This window comes from Nannospalax galili, unplaced genomic scaffold, assembly GCF_000622305.1.
Source record: "Nannospalax galili isolate Female #2095 unplaced genomic scaffold, S.galili_v1.0 scaffold142, whole genome shotgun sequence".
In the NCBI taxonomy this organism is placed as follows: domain Eukaryota; kingdom Metazoa; phylum Chordata; class Mammalia; order Rodentia; family Spalacidae; genus Nannospalax; species Nannospalax galili.
In genome coordinates this window covers 1,033,786-1,055,310 of record NW_008348793.1, presented here as the reverse complement: position 1 = coordinate 1,055,310, position 21,525 = coordinate 1,033,786, and the positions used below count along the sequence as shown (strand labels likewise).

The 21,525-nt window shown below is 39.8% G+C and overlaps 1 long non-coding RNA gene across 2 annotated transcripts in view; it reads right to left on the bottom strand.

Annotated features, from left to right (window-relative positions):
- Positions 1-21,525, bottom strand: part of LOC115072507 — a 30,012-nt gene that overhangs the window by 8,014 nt on the left and 473 nt on the right. Inside the window, exon 2 of one of the 2 annotated variants that reach the window (XR_003851562.1) lies at positions 16,369-16,760. This is a non-coding gene — a long non-coding RNA (uncharacterized LOC115072507). The remainder of the gene's footprint in view (positions 1-16,368; positions 16,761-21,525) is intronic. The other variant, XR_003851563.1, reaches the window with a different exon arrangement.

The window sequence follows — 21,525 nt, the reverse complement described above, 5'->3', positions numbered from 1 at the left end:
AATTAACCAAAAGAAGAGAGAGAGGATGAAAATCAATAAACTCAGAGATGAAAAGGGAAACATTATAACAGACCTTGAGCAAATTCAGAAAACCTTAAGCACAGACTTTAAAAATAAGTATTCCACTAAACTGAGAAGGCTGAAAGAAATGAATAATTTCTAGATATGCACATTCTAACAAAGTTAAGTCAAAATGATGAAAACAATTTAAACAGACCCTTAAAATCCAATGAGATAGATGAACTAAAAGGAGCCCAGGACTAGATGGATTTGGCACAGAATTCTACCAAAACATCAAAAAACTAATACCAATACTTCTCAAATTATTCCATAAAATAGAAAATGGGGGAAAATTCCCATTTTCTTATATAAAGTTAGCATTACACTGATATCAAAGCTGGATGAAGACTCAATAATAACAACAAAAAGAAATTATAGGCTAATCTCTCTGATGACCAGAGGCTAAAAACTCTTAATAAAGTACTAACTGAATGCAAGAACTCATCAAAAGATCATCCGCCATGACCAACTTGGTTTCATCCCAGAGATTCAGGGATGATTCACTATATGTAAATCAATAAATGTAATCCATTACATACATTAGAACAAAAGATACATAATCATACATAGATGCAAAAAAGTCTTTGAATAAATCCAATATCCATTCATGGCAAAAGTCATGGAGAATCTAGGGACACATGGGATAGATCTTAACACCAGAAAGGTCCATGCCAACAGTATACTAAATGAAGAAAAAAAAATCAAACATTCCCATTAAGATCAGGAATAGGCAAGGATGTGCATTCTCTCCATTCCTGTTCAATACAGTGTTTGAAGTTTTATCTAGAGCCATAAGACAAGTGAAGGAGATAAATGGGGATGTGCATTGTAAGAAAGAAGTCAAAGTACCCTCATTTGCAGATGATATTATTCTGTACATGAAGCACCCACAAGACTTCACCAGAAAACTCCTAGAGTTGGTAAACACATTCATCAAAGTAGCAGCATGTATTAGCACTCAAAAATCAATTCCTTTCTATATATCAGCAACAAACATGCTGAGAAAGAAATCATTCCATTCACAATAACCTCGAAAAACATGACATTTCTTGGAATTAATCTAACCAAGTAAGTGAATGACTTCTATAATAAAAACTTCTATAATAATTAATATCATGAAAATGGCTATTCTCCCCAAAGCAGTATACAGATTCTATGTGATCCCCATTGAAATTCCCATGAAATTCTTCACAGAAATTGAAAAAAATAACCTCAAATGTCATACGGAAACACAGAAAACCCAGCATGGCTCAAACAATCCTGAACAATAAAAGAAATGTTGGAGGCGGCACTACTCCTTGATTTCGTATTATATACAGAGCAACCATAATAAAAATAAGCTGGTGCTGGCATAAAAACAGACATACTCATGAATGGAATAGAACTGATCCCCAGATATAGCTCCATGCACTTACAGTCACCTGATTTTTTTTTTATACAAAGGGGGCAAGAACACACATTGGAGAAAAGACAGCATGTTCAACCAATGGTGCCAGTCAAACTGATAACCACATGTAGAATGAAACTAGATTCCTATCTCTCACCCTGAACAAACCTCAACTCCAAATGATCAAAATCTCAACTCCAAATGGATCAAGGACTTCAACCTAAGACCTGATACTTGAATCTGATACAGGAGCAAGCAGGGAATACAGTGGACCTTGTAGGCACATGAAAGGACTTCCTAAACAATTGCACAAGCCTTAAGATCAACAGTTGATAAATGGGACCTCATGAAACTAGAAAGCTTCTGTACAGCAAAGGACACCATCATTCAAGAGGAGAGGAAAACCTATAGAATGGGAAAAAATCTTTAGCAGCTATACATTTGAGAGAGGGTTAGTACTTAGAATACACAAAGAATTCAAAAAACTAAACATCAAAAACCAAACAACCCAGTTACAAATTGGGGCAAATGGCTGAGAAATACAAAAGGCTGAGAAATATTTTTTTAAATGTTCAACATCTTTAGCCATCAGAGAAATGCAAATTAAAACTATTTTGAGATTTCATCTTACCCCAGTCAGAAAGCCTAAGATGAAAAGAACATTGACAAATGCTGGTGAGGATGCAGGGAAAAGGAAGCACTTATCTACTGCTGGTGGGTGCAAACACTGGTGCAGTCATCGAAATCAGTGCGGAAGCACCTCAAAAGCTAGAAACAGATCTCCCACATGATTCAGCCACATCACTCATGGGCATATGCCCAAAGGAATCTGTATCCTACTACAGAGATATTTGCCCATCCATGTTCTTTGCTGCCCTTTTCACAACAGCTGGGAAACGAAAAGAACCTAGAAACATATCAACTGATGAATAAATAATGAAAATATGGCACATTGACACAATGGACTATTATCCAGATGTTAAGAAAAACCAAGTCACAAAATTTGTATGTAAATGGTTGGAATTAGAAATAATCTGAAGTGAAGTAACCCAGACCCAGAAAGGCAAACATCACACTTTCTTGTCCACAAGTGGATGCTAGCTTTGAATCTTTAGATAGATAAATTTCAGTTGGAAAATCCTTAGAGATCAGAAAACTAATAATGGAGTATTGGGGGTCATTCATGGGAAGGGAGATAGACTTCAATGATGTATACAGGAAAAGGGTATAATGGATAGGACAGTTTTAATGGGGTGGGGGGATAGATGTTTAGGGCAGAAGAAGAAGGGAGAGGAGTTATAATTAACACTAAAGGCTTTTTGAAAAAGTAATATAGGAACCTACTATAGCAGTTTCTTTCAAATTTTACGTATACAATATAAAAAGAGTTTAAATGTAGTTACTGTATAATACTGGGTCACTGACCCTAATAAACACCACAGGATAGCAAATAAAAATCCTAATGCCAGGAATAGACTCCTTCTTTTAGAGCTGTTGACCAATGAGATCCCATAGACACTCAAACAATAATGACTTGCCATTTTGACAAGTCTTTGTCTCAGAAAGACAGTCACATCTTCTCTCTCATAAGAATATGCTAGCTTTCAATCTTTTTTAAATATTTTAAAACTTTTATTTATTATTTTTATTTTATGCATATGCGTGTATTGCCTGCATGTAGGTAAGTGCACCCGGGTCATGCAATGCCCACAGAGGTCAGAAGAGGCTGTTGGATCTCCTGGGACTGGAGCTTCAGACAGTTGTTAGCTGCCATGTGGGTGTTGGAATTTGAACCCGGGTCTTCTGCAAGAACAACCAATGTTCCTAATTGCTGAGCCATCTCTCCAGCCCTGCTAGCTTTCAATCGTTAGATAGATGTATTTCAATTTGAAAATCCTTAGAGATTAGGAAACTAATAAGGTGTCATGGGGTATGGTTCATGGGGGGGAGGTAGAAGGTAGCAATATAAAGATATAAACAGGAGAGGAGAATAATAGATAGAATGGGTTTAATGAGATGGGAAATGGGAGGGTAAGGCAAAAGATAGAGTAGTACGAGGAAGAATAACTAACACTGAAGATCTTTTGAAAGAGTCTTGTGGAAACCTACTACAAAAGCTTCTCTAATATCTACATATAGATTATAAAAGAGTTTAAATATATTTACTGTATAACAGGGGTTGAATGGCCTTAATAAACTGGCAAATGAAAAGTGCAGTGCCAGAAATAGGCTCCTTCTTTTGGAGTTGTTGACAAGAGAGAGTCCCATAGATCTTCAAACAATACTGGCTATTGCCATTGCACATGGTTTACTCATCAGAATTGGATGGTAAGACCTTATTGTTGGGAGGTACTACACACCCGAATTGCCTGATTAAACAAGGAGAAATCAAGCTGGCACTCGCCTCAAAGCTTCATCTCTTTTGGCTATCTTCATAGTACTAGAAGGTGCCATGATGTTACTGACAGCAACCTTATCCAGTTCTGAACCTTGTGAACTACAAACAATATCAACTGGCTTGGCAAAATATGCCCACTGGCATAATAGTGGCATGAATGTTAGAGGAGTAACCAATCACTTCCTGCTTGGCTTTTAAGGCTTGCTTCACTAGATAGAGTCCATATCTTATACTGATATCAGGCCCAAGAACCTGTGACTAGAGAGGTCATAGGCCATAGGTGAGAATCTACTACTATTATATTATCATTCTGTTAAGTAAAGACACTATTAAACTGACTCATAATGACTCACTATTATACTCCTAGATTAGTGAATCTCTCAACTCTCACCACAGAAGGTTCTTCTTGCAGCAGAGAACAATTAACACAGAGACCCACAACTGGTCAATGTGTACAGAATAAGAGAGGTCAGCATGCTCAACCCCAAATGGGACACCTATTGTGATGGCTAATCCTGGGTGTCAACTTGATTGGATCTGAGATTAACTGAAATGAAAGAGATCTTCTTGATTGGATCATCTAAAGTCGGAAGACACACCCTAAATGTGGGCGTTACCTTCTGATGGCAGCCAGTATAAAAGACCAAGGCAGAGGAGAACGCGGGGCTTTTTGCGGCTTGCCTTCTCACTCGCTAGTGAGTTCGTCTTGCTGCTGTAGACTGAAGACTAGCTGATATTTTGGAATTTGTCAGACCTTCAGCACCGGATTGGGACTACTGAGACATCCAGCCTTGTGGACTGAGCGACTACAGATTCTCAGCCTCTCCAGTGTGGTGCAGCCATTGTTGGACTACTTGGACTCTATCCTGTGAGCTAAGCTGATAAATCTCTATACGTATTCATTCTACTGGTTCTTTTTCTTTGGAGAACCCTGACTAATACCCCTATATTGTACCTCCTCCTCCTAAGACTCAGGAATCATTGTAGAAGTGGAGCTGAAAAGATTGAAGAGCCAGGGGTCATAGATGAATGTAAGGAAACTGTTGTCTCAAAACCACAGGGTAGTTGCACATATGAACCCACAGCACTTATGACAGCATGCAGAAGACTTGTACAAACTCAAGCCAGAAAGGGACCCAGAATGGATGCTGTGGGGGGCAGGAAGTCCCAGCCATAGATGAGGCTCTACTGGCAAATGATAGATGGTGGGAGAGGAAGAGCCAGTTTTCCCTAGGGGTTGATGACTGGCAGGTTGACCAGATTCCAGAGGACAGACCCACACCCAAGAGCATTAGACTCAATAAGACTTTTTAAAAAGACAAATCATAATAGAGGACATGAAGTCGAGGTGGGGGGGGAGTAGTAACCGATCCAGGTGGATGGGGGAGGTGGTCTAAATACAGTCAAAATACAATGTATAAAATTCTTAAATCAATAAAAATATTTTTTTAAAGAATACACATTCTACCCAGCAGCCCATAGTAGTTTTTCTAAAATAGACTGACCTACAAAACAAATCTCAAAAAATACAGAAAAATTGAAATGACTATGTATCCTTTCTGCTGCAATGCAATAAAGCTTAAAATCAATAACAAAAGAATCTCTAGTAATTACACAAACCCATGGATGTTAAACAACATACTACTGAATGATGAATGTGTCAAAGAATAAATAAAGAATAAACTTTTTAATTCCCGGCATTGAAGGAAAATGACAGCACAACACAGCAAAGCTGCTGGGACACAGTAAGAGCAAACCTGACAGGGAAGTTTACAGTACTAAATGCATACGTTTAAAAAAATCAGAAAGAGCCAGATGTGGCCATGCATGCCTTTATTCCAGCACTCAGGAGGCAGAGGCAGGTGGATCTCTGTAAGACCAAGGCCAGCCTGGTCTACATAGTGAGTGCCAGGCCAGCTGGGGATACAGGAAGACCCTGTCTCAAAAAGACCAAAAGAAAAGAGATGACTTAATGATGCAACTCAAGAATCTGGAAAAAAAAACCCAAATCCAGTAAATAGGATGAAATGGTAAAAATAAGAACAGAAATCAGTAAGATAGAAGCAGAATAAACAATTCAAAGAATAAATGAATCTAAGAGATGAGTCTTTGGAAAGAATCAAGATTGGCAGACCTTAGCCCAATTATCTAAAAGAAAGAAAGATCAAATCCAAATTAACAAAATCAGAGATGAACAGGGAAACATTACAACGGACACCAAAGAAATTCTAGATTCAACAAACCACTACAACTAAACTAAGAAGAGATCAGCATCTTAAACAGACCCACAACAAATAAAGAGATTGACTGAAACAATACTGAAAAAGTCCCAGATCAGAAGGATTCACAGCAGAATTCTACCAGACCTTCAAAGATCTACGACCAACACTGCTTAAGTTATTTAAAGAGATAAAGACAGAGGGAGCACTTCTGAACTCCTTTTGAGAAATCAGTATTACACTAATATCCAAACTAGGTAAAGACACAACAAAAAAGAAAGCTACAGGCCAATATCCCTGATGAACACAGATGCATATAGACATATACCAAAAAAGATCATCCACCAGATGCAGGGATGATTCAGCATATGTAAGTCAATAAATGCAATGAAGTATCTAGACAGAATTGGAGACAAACATCGCATGATCATCTCAATGGATGCAGAAAACACTTTGGACAAAATCCAACATGCCTTCAAGATCAAAGTGCTAGAGAGAATAGTACACAAGGGGACATATCTCAACCTAGTAAAGGCAATAAATGACAAACACACAACAAACATCAGTCTACATGGAGAAAAACTGAAAACATTTCCATCAAAGTCAGAAATAAGATTGTCTGTATCTCCATTCCTCTTGAATATAGTACTTGAAGCCCCAGCTAGAGCAGTAAGACGAGACGAAAATTAAAAGGGGTAGTAATAAGAAAAGAGAAGTTATATTATCCCTATTTGCAGATGATCTACTACACATAAGAGATCCCAAAATTCCACCATAAAACTGGAAATGAGCAACACTTTCAGCAAAGTGGCAGGATGTGAAATCAACTTACTAAAATCAGTAGCCTTTTAATATACTAATAATAAGCTGGTGGGGAAAAAGATTAATGAAACACTACCATTAACAACAGCCTCGAAAAATCTAAGAATAAACCTAACAAAGGAGGTAAAAGACCTCTACAACGGAAACCTTAAATCCATGAAGGAAAGGAGGAAAACACTAGAAGACGGAAAGACCTACCATACTCATGGATTGGTGGAAAAATATTGTGACGATTACCATTTGACCAAAAGCAATTTATAGATTCAATGCAATCTGTAAAAATCCCCATGAAGTTCTTCACAGGATTTTTCACCCTAAAATTAATATGGATGGAAGCACAAAACTCTCCAGATAGCCAAAGCAATCCTGAACAGAAAGAATAATGCTGGAGGGGTCACCATACCAGTTTTTAAGTTATATTAAAGAGCTATAGTAATCAAACAGCACGGTAATGGCACAAAAGCAGACAGGTAGACTCGTGGAGCAAAATAGAAGAGCCAAACATGAGTGCATGTAATTACAGCCACCTGATAGCTACAGAGATGCCAAAATACACACTGGAGGAAAGACAGCATCTTAAATATACGGTGCTGGGCAAACAATGCCCACATGGAGACAAATGAAATTAGACCTATATCTATCACCCTGCATAGAAATCAACTCCAAATGGAACAAAGAGCTCAATATGAAACTTGTTGAAACTGTTAGAAGAAAGCATAGGCAGTACCCGACAAGATAGAGGTGCAGGAAAGGACTTTCTAAATCAAACTCCATTTGCTCAGGAATTAAATAAAGCCAGCAACTGACAAATGGGACCTCATTAAACTAACAATATTCTGTCAGCAAAGTAAACAGTCAAGTGAAGAGGAAGTCCACAGAGTGGGAGAGAATCTTTGCTATATCTGACAAAAGATTAATGTCCAGAATATAGAAAGAACCCCAAAATCAAAGAATCAAGAAAACAAATGACCAAATTCAAAAATGGGCTATAGGTCTGAACAGAGGCTTCTTAGAAGAAGAAATAAAAATGGCTAAAAATGTCTTTAAAAGTGTTAAATATCCTTAGCAATTAAGGAAATGCAAATTAAAACTACTTTGAGCCAAAGTGTCATCTACCAACATTTTTATCTCATGTTGTATTTTATGAGCAGACTTGGTCTTAGCCACTTATTTGTCTAGTTGCAGGAAAACAAAAGATTTCATCAATGAAATCAGATCTCTAGGCTCCCAGTAGAAGATTACAGACAGAGCTTATCAGTTGCTGGATAAAATGAACATGTCAACTTGTCTGGAGATGAAAGAATGAAAGGAATGGACAAAGTAACCATGAGATTTGGGGTATTCCTGAACCGAGTCCCCAGGCAGCGGGAATTTGACTAAGGGAGATGTTATCTCTCGTAAGGTCATGTGTAGTAGACTACTGCTAAAGACAGACATAAAACAAAACAGACATGGTTTAATTGAGATGGCCAAAAAGTTTTAATTAAGTAATGTTCAGTCTTTGTAAAACAAACTATTCTAAGCATTTTGCAACACAGCAGTTCTAAAATCTATGCTACACACATTTGCTTCACTTCTCTGTGCATCCTTCCCCAAATGAAAGTCTCCAAAGCATCGAAAGGCTTTTAGGTATGCATAATAGTATCACAGCAACTGGAAACAAGATTTGCTAGTAAAGATGAAATCAGAATTTATTTTTTTCCTCTCCAAAAAAAAAAATGTTGCATTGTGAAGGGATATGCCCTCAGTTTAGAACTCAAAGACTGATACAGTTTTTGCAGACTCCCTGGTAGTATTTATAGTTGAGTTGTGTAATGAAATAAACTCAGGGTATTATAAGCATGACATTGCTTTAGACTAGTCTTTATTTTTAGAAGGCTTAGAAACTTCTACCCAGTGTAAAGCTTCTGCAGATGACATAATGGTTTTGCTATCAAATATCATTAGAATGATGAAATATGGTCAAAGCAGGACAGAACCTGGCACATGACACTTGCTGTGTTGGCACGCACAACTGCAGTTGAGCAGATGACTATGGAGATGCTGGGTTCTATCAGAGACTCTAAAATAACACATAATAATTACTGAGGCCAATTCTGTGAATGGGCAGTCACTAACGAATACCATGCATACACCAGTGGAAGGTTTGTCTTTAGTAATATTTTAAGTAAATTATTTCAATAACTTTGAATGAATTACCTTTGGAGCATATTTAACTCAATGGAGCTTATAATGGTTAAAGTACAAAAGTCATCTTTCAAAAAAAAAAAAAAAGATCTCCCGAAGTGATGAAATGGGGAACTTAAAATGCTTAAACACTGAAAATTAACACAATGGACTGGAGAGGCTTCTCAGAGGTGAGGGGCACTGGTTGCTCTTGCGGAGGACTCGGTTCAGTTCCCAGCACCCACAGGGTGGCTCAAAACAGTCCATAACTTCAGTTCCAGGAGACCCAACACCCTCTTCAGACTTTCACTGGCATTGCACGACACGCCCTGGGTGCACTTACATACGTGCAGGCAATACACTCATATACCATAAAAATAATAAATAAAAAATATTTGAACAGCAAAAAAACTGACACAAAAGTTCAACAACGCCATGCTTTTTTAAGGAAAATAATAAGATGATTTTCAGTTTTGATTGTGATATATCATTGTCTTTGAGAGCTATTTCTTTTTAGTTTGTAATGTTCTAATATTTTTATTTTCAGAATAAGTCTGATAACTATGACTACAGAGAGTACAGTGTGAAAATTTCTGTAGTGTACAGCCGTCTTGTAGCCTCCATTTGACTATAGAGGATGAGATGACATTTCATCTTGAAAAAGGATTTTGCTCAAGTGGTTGGATGCACTGTTAACTGTAAGTAAGCTCTTTAGGGCTTTTATCGAGGTCATTAAATTATTTATTTAGATTTACATAAATTTTATTTAGATTTGTTAGGTTATTAGATTTCTTTATTTAGATTAACCTACTTAAATATCTAAGTAATTACTTAGCTGTCTACTTAGGTATCTTATTCATTTCTGGATCCTCATTACTTAGTGCAAATTTCTCAATAAACACTTCTCACTGATTTCTTGGCTCTTGTCTCTTACTTAGCCCCTTCATAGTCATTGGCTTAATTACCACTGTGAGATGATTGGCAGGTGATAAATGCATAGAATTCCGTGAGTTTTTATCCTGAAATTTTTCAAGATTTTTCCTGGAAATTATTAATAAAAACAAAGAAAAGTAACTTGAAATTTTCTATTTTATTGCAAGCATGTATTTCCCGCTATATGGTTTTTCCAGCTCTCTTGGAAAGTGGTTGGACTTAGCAGTTCTGGAGGCACTGAATTCGAGCGAATATTACCTGCATGTTCTGTGAACGTGTTTGAAAGCACGCTTGGAGTGACAACAGTTTGAAAAGTACTTTAAGTGGTTGGAGTAAATGATCAATTAGGGGCTCCACAAGCACACCGTATTTCCTCTTCATGCACTGAAGACATAGGGGTTCACTCCAGCCCGCAGGGCTCATGAAGTTGTAGAACATAAATGGTTTTAAAATCAATTCTGGGGCTGGGGAGATGTCTCAGCAGTTAAGAGCACTGACTGCTCTTGCAGAGGACCCAGGTTCACTTCCCAGATAACAACCATCCTAGCTCCAGTTCCAGGGGATCCTACACCCTCTTCTGACCTCTGCCAGCATTACATGACACTGGTGCACTCACACATGGAGGCAATACACTCACACGTAAAATAAAATAATAATAAATTAAAATATTTTTTAATAAAACAATTCTGAGTTGAACATAAATCACTATATTTAAACCACAAAAATTAACATGTGATATGTTCAAGGAAAGAAAATGAATGGGTTAGATACTCTGGGGAGTCAGAAGGTTGAAGGAAGAAATGTTAGCACTGCCGTTATATTTAAAAGACTGATTCTACTAGCAGTTCTGCTGTATTTCAAAGAGAAACTCAATACACTTGATTGTCACAAACTGAAGTAATTCTAAAGGGATTGAGAATTTCTATGATTGCTTGTATTTAGTTTTGAACAAAAAAAGAGTCAGATTGTTTTCTACATTTTTGGGGGTGGGTCTTTTTGAGACAGAGTCTCCCTGTAGCCCCAGCTGTCCTGAACTCACTATGTAGACCAGGCTGGCCTTGAACTCACAGAGATCCGCCTGCCTCTGCCTCCCGAGTGCTAGGATCAAAGGTGTACACCACCACGCCCACTGTTTTCTACATTTTTATACCTCAAAAGTGTACTTTGTTGCAATCTGAACTATGTCCTGAATGCAAAACCAAACTTTAAATGAATTAACAGAATAAACTATAAGGAAGAATTATAACTAACAGCCCTACTAAGTAAATACTAGGTTTTAAAATACAGCTCTATTCCTTCAGATTTCTCTGCCAGTTCAGACTTTGCCCATATTCAAAGCTTGCTTTAACAAAGTGTCAAAGGGAACATCTTGACAATTTAGGTTAAATTTAAAAAGTTGAACATGGATTGAATACTTAACTCTGTTCAAGAACTTGAACTAAATATGGGCTGACAGCGGTTGTGTCAGCATACACAAGACCTGTGCAAGCCAGACAAAATCCCAACATGGAGAGGGGAAGGAAACTCAGTGTCACACCCGTAGCTTAGGAGCTGTTAGTAATTGATAGCTGCTGGGAGAGGAGGAGTCAGCGTTCTTTGAGAGTTTGTCTCCTGGTAGGTTGACCACCTTCTAGTGGATGGCCACACACCAAGATTGTATGGGCAGCACAAATTGTGTTAGATTGTTTTTTAAAAGGACACAAAGTTAGATCGGTATGGAAGTGGGGGATAGACCTGGCAGAAGTTAGGGGCCAGGCTGCGAATACGATCAAAATACTCTGCATGAATTTCATAAAAACTAAAAAATTAATGAAATAAAATGAAAAAAGAAATAAAAGGAAATATCAAAAACAAAAGAAGAACTTGCATTGAGCACATTATCAATAATTTATTTAGTACATATTGTACATGCTTTCCTACAATCTTATGGGCATTATTTTCCTGTTGGAGGAAGGAACTGAAGAAGGAAAGAAACTGAGGTTCAGAGCATTTAATCGACTTGTCCAAATCTATATAGATTGGAAGTGATTGATATGAAATGTCTGGGCAGGCAGACATTAATTATTTCATTGTGGAAAAACTATTTTTCAACCAAATTTTGCTAATTGTGTCTTCAACTATAAAATTTGATACAGATGCCAAATTGGCCATTTCTGAAAGGCAAAGAAAAAGATCCTAGTGATGATGCAAGATCTTTAAAGTGATGGGACCTTCCACAGCCCAGTTGTGCACAATCCAAGGACATAAGATGCTGGGCGCTTGGGATCATCACAGACTGACCTGAGAGAGCGGCTCCAAGTTTGTTGATCATGCCAAAGAAAATTAGTAACACAGACTCTTGAGTGACTATGCAAAGCAGAAGCAGGCTTTGTTGAGAATTACTGCAGAAAAGTAAGAAATTGACTAAAGAGACATTATGGGAAAGTAAGAGAGAGTTGAGAGGAGTTTCCAAGGGAGGGAATTTCCCTTGCCTTAGGGTTTTATGGCAGAAACTGGACAAGAGTGGAAATAATTGCTCTTGAGATTGGTTAATTCTCTGAGCTATAATGGGCAGAGCCGATGGAGGGTGCAACATTCTCTGCATGACCCCTGGCTCAACCAGGGAGGTGACCATGGGCTGTTCTTGCATGCCCACCCAGTTAGAGTGGCTGAAGTCCCCCACTGCACATCTCTGACTCTGGTTTTGCTAATCTAGATCTTGACTAACAGCTACCCTCTAGTCACTGGCTGGTGTTGCTGGTGTCCCAAGGGCTGTTAATCATACTCAGCTCTCTTTGGTCTCACAGTTAGCTGGCAGCAGTAGCCGCAGAGTTCTTGGTCATCTCTTTGTTAATGGGATGGTCTAGGGTTTCTTTTCTGAATTGGAGAAAGTTCACTCGAAGTCATCCTTTCAACTTGGTCTATTATAATTAGCTGCATTAGAAGGATGTATGAAAGGCTAATAATGGCTTACATATGTTACTGAGGGCTTCAGAGGAGGGGAGACAGCTTCCCTGCTGCCACTGGCTCAGAGTCCTATCCCTTGCCCTTACCCTTCTACCCAACTGCAAGCGCTTTCATTTGTCTTCCTCCGTGTCTCAAACCTCCCCATGTTAATCCTGAACCTTCTTTTAACTCCAGCCTCTATTCTCATTGCAACTTGCAGCTTTCCAGATGGACCCTGTTCCCTCAGTATCTACAGAGGGCACTCTCCTGCCTGACTGATAGAACTCATTAACCTACACGGGTATATTACACTCAAGTCTAGAATCTGGTTTGGGTGAATTGTAGCCAGGCAGCCAGGAAGTTGCGATACATTTGAAGCACTGCAGTTCCTACGGCCTCTGGTGAGTTGGCTTGTCAGACAGGTTTCATACCTGGGCACCAGGAGAATGCGCAGCTCTGGCCTGTTGCAAAGCTGGAAAAAACAAACGGGGGCCTTATACCCACTGAGGAGCCATTACTTGCCACAGAGCACAACACCTGGCCCTGACTTGAGGATTCGTTATTCACATAGGTGGATCTCAGTGGCCTATTTGGCAGTTACCAACACAAGTTACACTCAGCAGCTTCAGCTCAGGTCTAGCTCTGAATTATTCTGCCAATTTCCCCTTGTTAGTGAGTTTTATAACCTTGCTAAATCTAAAATTGTTACGGGAACAAAACAACTTCAGGTCTATTCTTGTTTGTTTGCTTGCTTGTTTTGTTTTTTGAGATGGTCCCTAGCTGGCTTGGAATTTGATATGTAGACCAGGCTGGCCTTGATCTCACAGATATCCATGTACCTCTGCCTCCTGAGTGCTAGAATTGAAGGCCTGCACAGCCACACCTTGCCAGGCCTGCTCCTTTTTGTTGCTCTTTTATTCGTTACACTAGAGGAAGAGAGAAGGTCTGGCATGAGAACTTGCCTAGTATGCACAAGGCCCTGGATCTGACCTCCAGTTATCCACCCCCACTCCCAATAAAAAACAGAGAAAGAGAAGGAGCAAGAATGTTTAAAGATAAAGTGAGAAGCCGGGCGTGGTAGCACATGTCTTTAACCCCAGCACTTGGGAGGCAGAGGCAGGTGGATCTCTATGAGTTCGAGACCTGGTCTACATAGCGAGCTCCAGCCCAGCTGGGGCTACAGGGAGACCCTGTCTCAAAACAAACAAACAAACAAACAAACAAACAAACAAAGAAACAAACAACAAAAAAGATAAAGTGAGAAATACAACTGCTTTTACTGAAAATAATAAAAAGTTATTTGAAAACTGACCACTAACAGAAACATCTCAAAGGAATTTTGTATTTATTATTCATACATGAGTACTTTATGTTGTTGATGCAAAAACACAACTCTCTCACCTCAAAAGGGATAAGAGATAGTTTATTCTGGAGCCAAATATGAGTGACCATGGTCTGGGAATACAGATTCAGGTTACCTCAAATTCCATGTTCCAGCGTGGTAACAGTTACATTATATTTTTATAGTAACAGAACAAAGAAGAGCCATAAATCAAGACTCCTTTCAACTACATTGGTGGATACATTCCATAGGCAGGTTGTAGCAAAGCGTGGAAGTTTCTACTATTGGTCTCAGAAGTTATCTGATAACATTCTTAGTTTTTTGTTTGGTGAGACCTGGTGGTCTGCAAAGTTAATATATTTTATTAGTCACAAGAACACTAATTCAGAAACAGAGGTAGGCAAGGTGTGGCTATTTACGGGGCTAAAGATATCCCCAGATAATCTGTGAATAAGCTCTGGATCTGCGACATTCCAGACTTTCCACAATCTCTGGAGTGTTAATTGGTTGGTGAGCCTTGCAGGAAATTCAGTCCAAGATGCAGGAGTTCTTTCTGAGAATTAATTGTCTTTCACAATGTCGTTTTGACCCCTCCCTCTCCCCCTCCAACTGCTCCTGTCCCCCCCCCCCCCTCCCATTCAATTTCTTGTTCTGTTCTTCATTATTTTATATATATATATATATATGTTTTGTCATGTTATGGTAGTCTAAAGATGAAGCCAACAGTAAGAGACCAAGCAGCAAGACAAAAACATCCAGGGAAATGTAGTATTTCCTCCCGTATGAGACCATATAAATCCTTTAAAATACCTTGTTAGCACATTTTGAGTTGAGACTTATTTATTTGCAATTAAAAGCATTCTAATAGATATGTAGTAAAAGCCAATTATCTATAACATTATGGGCAAGTTGTTGATTTTTATTTGTTATATTATTGTTAACATTATTATTATTTGGTTTTAAGGGACAGAGTAGCCCAGGATGGCCCCAAACTCACTATATAGCAGAAGTTGGCCTTGAACTCCTGTTAATCCTGCCTGTACCTCCTGAGTGCTGGAATTACACCACAATGCAAAACACGAAAGAGACTCTCTCATGTTACTGAAAGATCTCCACTGACACTTTGGGGACAATCACTCTGGAATGAACACTTCTTCCATCAAGGAGGCTATAGCAAGGATAATTCTGGAACAATGTAATTGTGGTTGTGAACTGTCCATTTCTAATGATAGAACTTAACCTTAGACATCTGTAAAGTAGAGTGTTATCCTTGTATTCGGAGAGACTAACAGTCAGTCAGGAAGCCAGAATCTCTAAACTCTAGCTTCAAGCCTCCATCCCAGTTTCATGAATTCCCAAGACAAGTGTAAACTTTTACAACAAGCTGGGGCTTGGTCCCTAATCTCTGAAGTTATTTCCTAGCAAACCAAACAATGAACTTTTTCCCTTTCACCTCAACCCATTCCTGATCACAGCTTTATTTATGATTCTTAAGATTCCAGGCATACTAATGAGCTCACATATATAGTACACTTCCTGCAAGTTCTTTGAATCCTCTCTCAAGATATAACACATTTTCAATGCAAATTAAGTCCTTAAATGGGCAGTGTTCATATGTGATTCCAAGTTGTTACCTTACTGGGAGATCTGAATTTTAAATTATGTTTTTCCATTCTTTGAATACTTCTGTGAGCTGTAGGTTTTTTGGTATTAATAAACTTTAATTAAAACAATATTCCAAAGATGAAGTAGGAGAAATTAAGAAAAAAATACACATACCAAAATCCAAGAGGAGGGACTTGATCCTTTATGTTCATACTGACCTATTTATACTTCACACAATAAATCCTCTTAAGGGACCCAAATTATGTGGAGTAATTAAATGTTCCTGAATCTCTATCCTACCTGAAATCAGCACACCTCTTTTTGAAGACTGAGGGAGAATGAGGGAGAAAGGAGTTTCCAGCATCCTCTGAAGGCCTAAGCCAATAAACAAAGGGGATTTGAACATGGTTCCACACTAGACTGAACACTGGATCCACAGCTATCACCTCACTCTGGCTACTCCCCAACCCATAGGAGGAACCAGAATCACAGTGAGATAGTGGGCTTCTACCTGGAAGTGACTGCACGAGGGAATATTTTTCAGACAGTTCAGACTTCTCAGAGATGGAATGTGCTGGCTTCCAAGTAAGGAACTGCCCCATGATCAGTTTTCAAGAAGTAGATGGGGGTCCACTTGCCAGGAAGTTCTAGAAAAGATTCCTCCATATGGCAAGATGTTGGAACTCTAAGCTGCTTTCAACATGGAGATTCTACAATTCCCAGATCACTGGCAAGCAGAGTGCTGCGTCTCCTTCTCTCTCTGCTTCTTTTCAGGTGGGTGTCCACAACCCACCTGCCACTGGAAGGCTGAGATCTGAAACTGCTCGTTGGCCTTAGGCAGATGGCATAAGACACTTTATGTGGAAGATTAAGGATTTCACTGCACTTCAGCAACAAAACCTGCTGAGAGGAAAAGAAATACACTGGATTAAGGGGAAGTGAGGGAGCTTGTCCAGTGTTGCTAAGAGATTAGTGACTGCAGCCAGGCTGAGCACACGTGTAAGTCCAGGACCAAAGTAACCACATTCCTCACCTATTTGTATATACAGTTTTAGTAGCTGTATGAGTACGTACAGCCACTATTTATGTAGGAATTAGACCAAATTCCTATGAATTTTAAAATGCAAATTCAACCCCCAAAATATTTTATTTTGCTTTCTAAAATTTATCCTTATTAAGAAAAACAGAAATCAAATGACTCAGGAGCATTATGACCCCAATGAGTCAAACAGACCATTCTTTGTCTTCTTGAGATTCCTGGGTAAAGTTAGAGGCCAACAGCCCTGCACAACTAATACAAGGAAGAGGTACAGACCTCTATTACCAGCTGCCTCCTGATGATAGGGGATCTGTGCCCTGAACCAGTCTACCATTCACCTGGCAATTTATCATTTATTTTCTGGATTATTCCCTTTCTTGAGATTCCAACATAATGGCTTAATTGTATTTGCACCCCTCTGGAAGATTGTTCATGAGCTACCATGTCCCCTGGCACTTAAAATCACAGTCTTCATATAATTTTTTTTTATTTTGGTCTTTTTGAGGCAGGGTCTCCCTGTATCTCCAGCTGCCTAGAATTCACACTGTAGGCCAGGCTGGACTCGAATTCATAGAGGATCTGCCTGCCTCTGCCTGCGGAGTGCTGGGATTAAAGGTGTGTGCTACCACGCCTGGCTGATACATATTTTTTAATGTGTAAGAGCAATGCCTGGTATTCTTTTAATAATTTTTTTGCACTTGGAATAAAAAAAGTAAACACTGCTTTTACACCATCTGTTTAAAGCTGTTAGCTCTTTTAAACACAGGCACGAATTAAATTGCAAATGGGCCTTATCCCAAACTTATATGTTCATTTTTTGTAATTCTGTAAAAATAATATACATATTTGTTATGTTTCCAAATCAAACTACACAAAGCTCAAATCACCCCAACAAGAATATGGAATAGTTGATCCCATAAACAACCATGAAGCCAAATGCTTACAAAGGCATTACCATGGAAAGTGAAGTGATGTTGGTGAAAGTGTCCTCCACAGTCCTCAACATTGCCCACCTGCCCTGCTCTGGCCAGAGGATTCCTCCTTCAGGTCTCTAAGGTTCTATGATTCTGGATCTAGACTCTATCAGAACAGCCTGTGAGACTAAGCAAATGAATTGTTAAGCCTAAAATCACTGGATTTACTTGGAATTAAAAGTGACAAAGGAGGATTATCGGGCCTACTGTGGGCTTCCACATGTTGTGGTGGAGGACCTGCAAGAGGTCCTTTGTGCTTCATTTCTCTTGCTGCTGCTGCGAGGGAAGGAAAGGATAAGCTGTGGAGTTCTTAGAGTTGACTCCCACTCCCAGCCTTCAAAGACTGAGATGGAAAGTGATGAGAATTGAGGAAGCTGTGGTTAGGGATTGTCTCTGCACAGACAGAAAATGTCTCCCTGCAAACCCTGCTAGCCCCCAGTATTTCCACAGCCACACCCTTACATGATAGAGTAAGATTTCAGAGATCAGTTTGGGTTTTAGAAATCCCAAAAAGCAGCAGAAAGAAATGGAAAAAGAGGAAGGGAAAGCATTAACAGAGGTGGAATACCATGCAAAGAAGAGACTTACTTAAATCATACCAAAACCCAAACTGAGGCCCTCAATCCATGGTCCAATTACATGAATGCCATTTTATTTTCTAAGAAAGGTATGTTTTAAAACTGAAATGATGAAATCCAGATGTAGGTTTTTTTTTTTTCCCCCTGTGGGTAATTTCATTCTGTACGTATCAATTTTATAATGTTAAATGTACAGGCCCTTGGAAAAGTTTTGTTCCTTTTTACTACAGGAAGCTAGAGGAAAGACTCAAATGCCCAAGGCTTTGTTCCAACAATCTTTTCCTTAACTCCCTATTTCTCTTGTCTTTGTGTGTATGTTGTGTGTGTATGTTCCTGTGTGTGATTACAAACGTTCGTGTCACAGCCTGTGTGTGGAAGTCAGGACACCGTCAGGTGTTGAGCCTTACCTTCTACCTTGTTTGAGACATGGTTTCTTACTGTTTATCCCTAGTCAACTACTCCAGGGTACCTGACCTGGGAGTTTGCAGGGATTCTCCTGCCTCTGCCTCCCATCCTTCCATAGGATACAGTTGGGCACAACCCTATCGGCTTTATTGTGGGATCTGAACTCATGTCTTCACAATTGTGAGTGTGGCAGAAACACTTTACCTACTGGCCATCTCCGCAGCCCATTAACTCACTTCTATTTTCTACCTACAAGGTGCAGAGATGTGTGAAAATTGGTTGTACCTATGGATTTCAAGGAAATGTAAAATACGTGATTGTAGGAATCGTTGCCTATGACACTGTTATCAGTCTAGGGGGTATTGTTGGGTTTGTTTTCTCAGCCAATTGAAGAATTAAAAGGCAGGAAAAAAAATCTCAGACCAGCAGAAAATGGCAGACAAACTTTTATTGAAAGATAATCATATCCACCTCTCACACAAACAAAAAATAGCACACACACTTATATTGAAAGAAAAACATATACACACACATACACACACACACACACACACACACACACACACACACACACACACACACACACACAGAGGTATCAGAAAGCTGAGGCTCTCCACAAATGGAGAAGGGAATCCAGAAACCAAAATCCAACATTCTCTGGGAAAGGACCTGAGTTTTAAGGATTTTAGTGGCTTCCCCTCCCCAAATTTTGGATTGATCAACTTAAAGGAAGAGAAGGCTGATAGGTCACAGCTCTGAGCTGAGTTATCTAGGACTATGTGACTCTAAGCAGGTCAGTTGAAGGCATCTTGTTGGAGGTAAAAAACAAGGCCTTCCTGCCAGGCAAGGAAAAAGTACGAAGTGTGCCATCTTTATTATTATCAGTGACCCTGTTTGCTTATGAAGGATTTAGTCCCTTATAGAATTATGGAGAGAGGAGAGGGGAGTGGGGCAAAAAAAGCCATTCTGAATATCAAGACAACCTTTCCCTGGGCCTTCAAGTGTAGCCTAAGCTGGAAGAGAGAAAATGCCAGACCAGGATTAGAACTGTTCTCTAGTATGTCAAGAAGTTGTCAGCCCCTATCCAAATCACTAGAGACCAACCCCAGTTATGTATTATTTTACTTTCTTCCACAAGTATGGTCTCAAGTATGCTTTTGAAGCCAGACGAATGTTAGTAAACAGCAAAATTATTAATAAAAATCATCTTGATTTACAAATCCTATGTGAAGACTTGAGAAATGCAATCCTTGGGTTTCTATATCATTTACTTTGCCCAGTTCTCCATTAAAATCAAATTTCATTAATAACAATGAAAAGAACAATAGAAATGATTCAGAAAACTTAAAGATGGAGTATTTAAAGCCACGTATAGTGGCTCCATCTTCTAATTACAACCTGGGTTTTAACGATAGGCATTTCAATTTTTTCAAGTTTTCTTCAGAATACGTTATTGGTTGGAGTGTCCTTTCCGGGCAGCTCGGTTGGTGTGAGCCTCTTTTCCCGCACGCAGCCCAGCCAGTCTCTGATTCTTCCAGACCGCTGGGCTTGCCTGAGACACCTCTCCACAGTCTTGGGGAGGGGGTGGGCCTAGGGAACCTGACCAACTTTAGGGACTTCCTGAAGCTATTCAGTTGTTTACTTTCGGACTTTAATGTGTTTCCCTGTAGGATGGGATGTTTCACCTCCTCAAAACATCCTGTTCTTTACCCAGCTTTGTTCTGAGATGGAAGGTTTTATCCGAAGGAAACTGCAGCACAGTTATATTATGGAACAGTGCTCCTCCATCACAATGACACACGGTCATGCCAGACAGCAAACTTCCATCTTCCGCACATGCGGTTTTCGTGTTTAAGTTAGTGGCGTAGTCAGGAACAAGAGAAAGGGGCAACTCTAAATACCCAGCTCCAGCTAATTTTTAAAATCCTCAACCAGCAGGTTTGGGATTGTTACAGGCAGGTTTTGGAAGCTGCAAAATGCAAAAGTATAAAACTGTCCACGGGCAGTGTCCACTTTGATTATTTGAAGCTGGGTATATGAAACTAAGCTCCCAACAGGAGAGGCAAAGGAATAGGCTTAACTCAAGTTCCTGGCCGGCAGAGAGGAGGTGGGTGTTACAGGGATGGGGTTTTGAAGATGGAGACCGGGACGGATGAACCTTCTCTGGGTAGAGAGGATATTCGGTATTAAGAGGGCTTCACTGAAACCCTATAATAACCAGACAACTGGTGTCCAGGGCTCCGGGTGGAAAGCGGGAAGCAGGAAGTAGAAAGGCTCCAGCTCTTTTGCTGGGTCGGCGCAGGCATTTAATTTCTGCAAACGTCTATCGGGACACGGTGTGAAGCTCTGGGCTCCCAAGCCGAGCAAGACGAGGTGTCGTCCTTGAAGAACTCACAGCTCAGCCAAATGGCTCGAACATTTCGCTTAGGCTCTGATAACTTCTATCCTACGAGCTGCCAAGGGAGAGTCGCTTCTAATTCCATCCACACTTCTCCAGGGATTTCAAAACACAGACAGGGCGACCCAGGACCGGGAGGGGCCGCCGCCAGACCCGGAGCGCCAGAGCCGGCTGCGCGGTGCCGTCCCCCGCGTCCAGCGCTCGGCTCTGCCCGGAGGGCTGGCGGCTGACGGCCGGGCTCCGGGGGCGGAGGTCGGGCTCCGGGCCACACGGC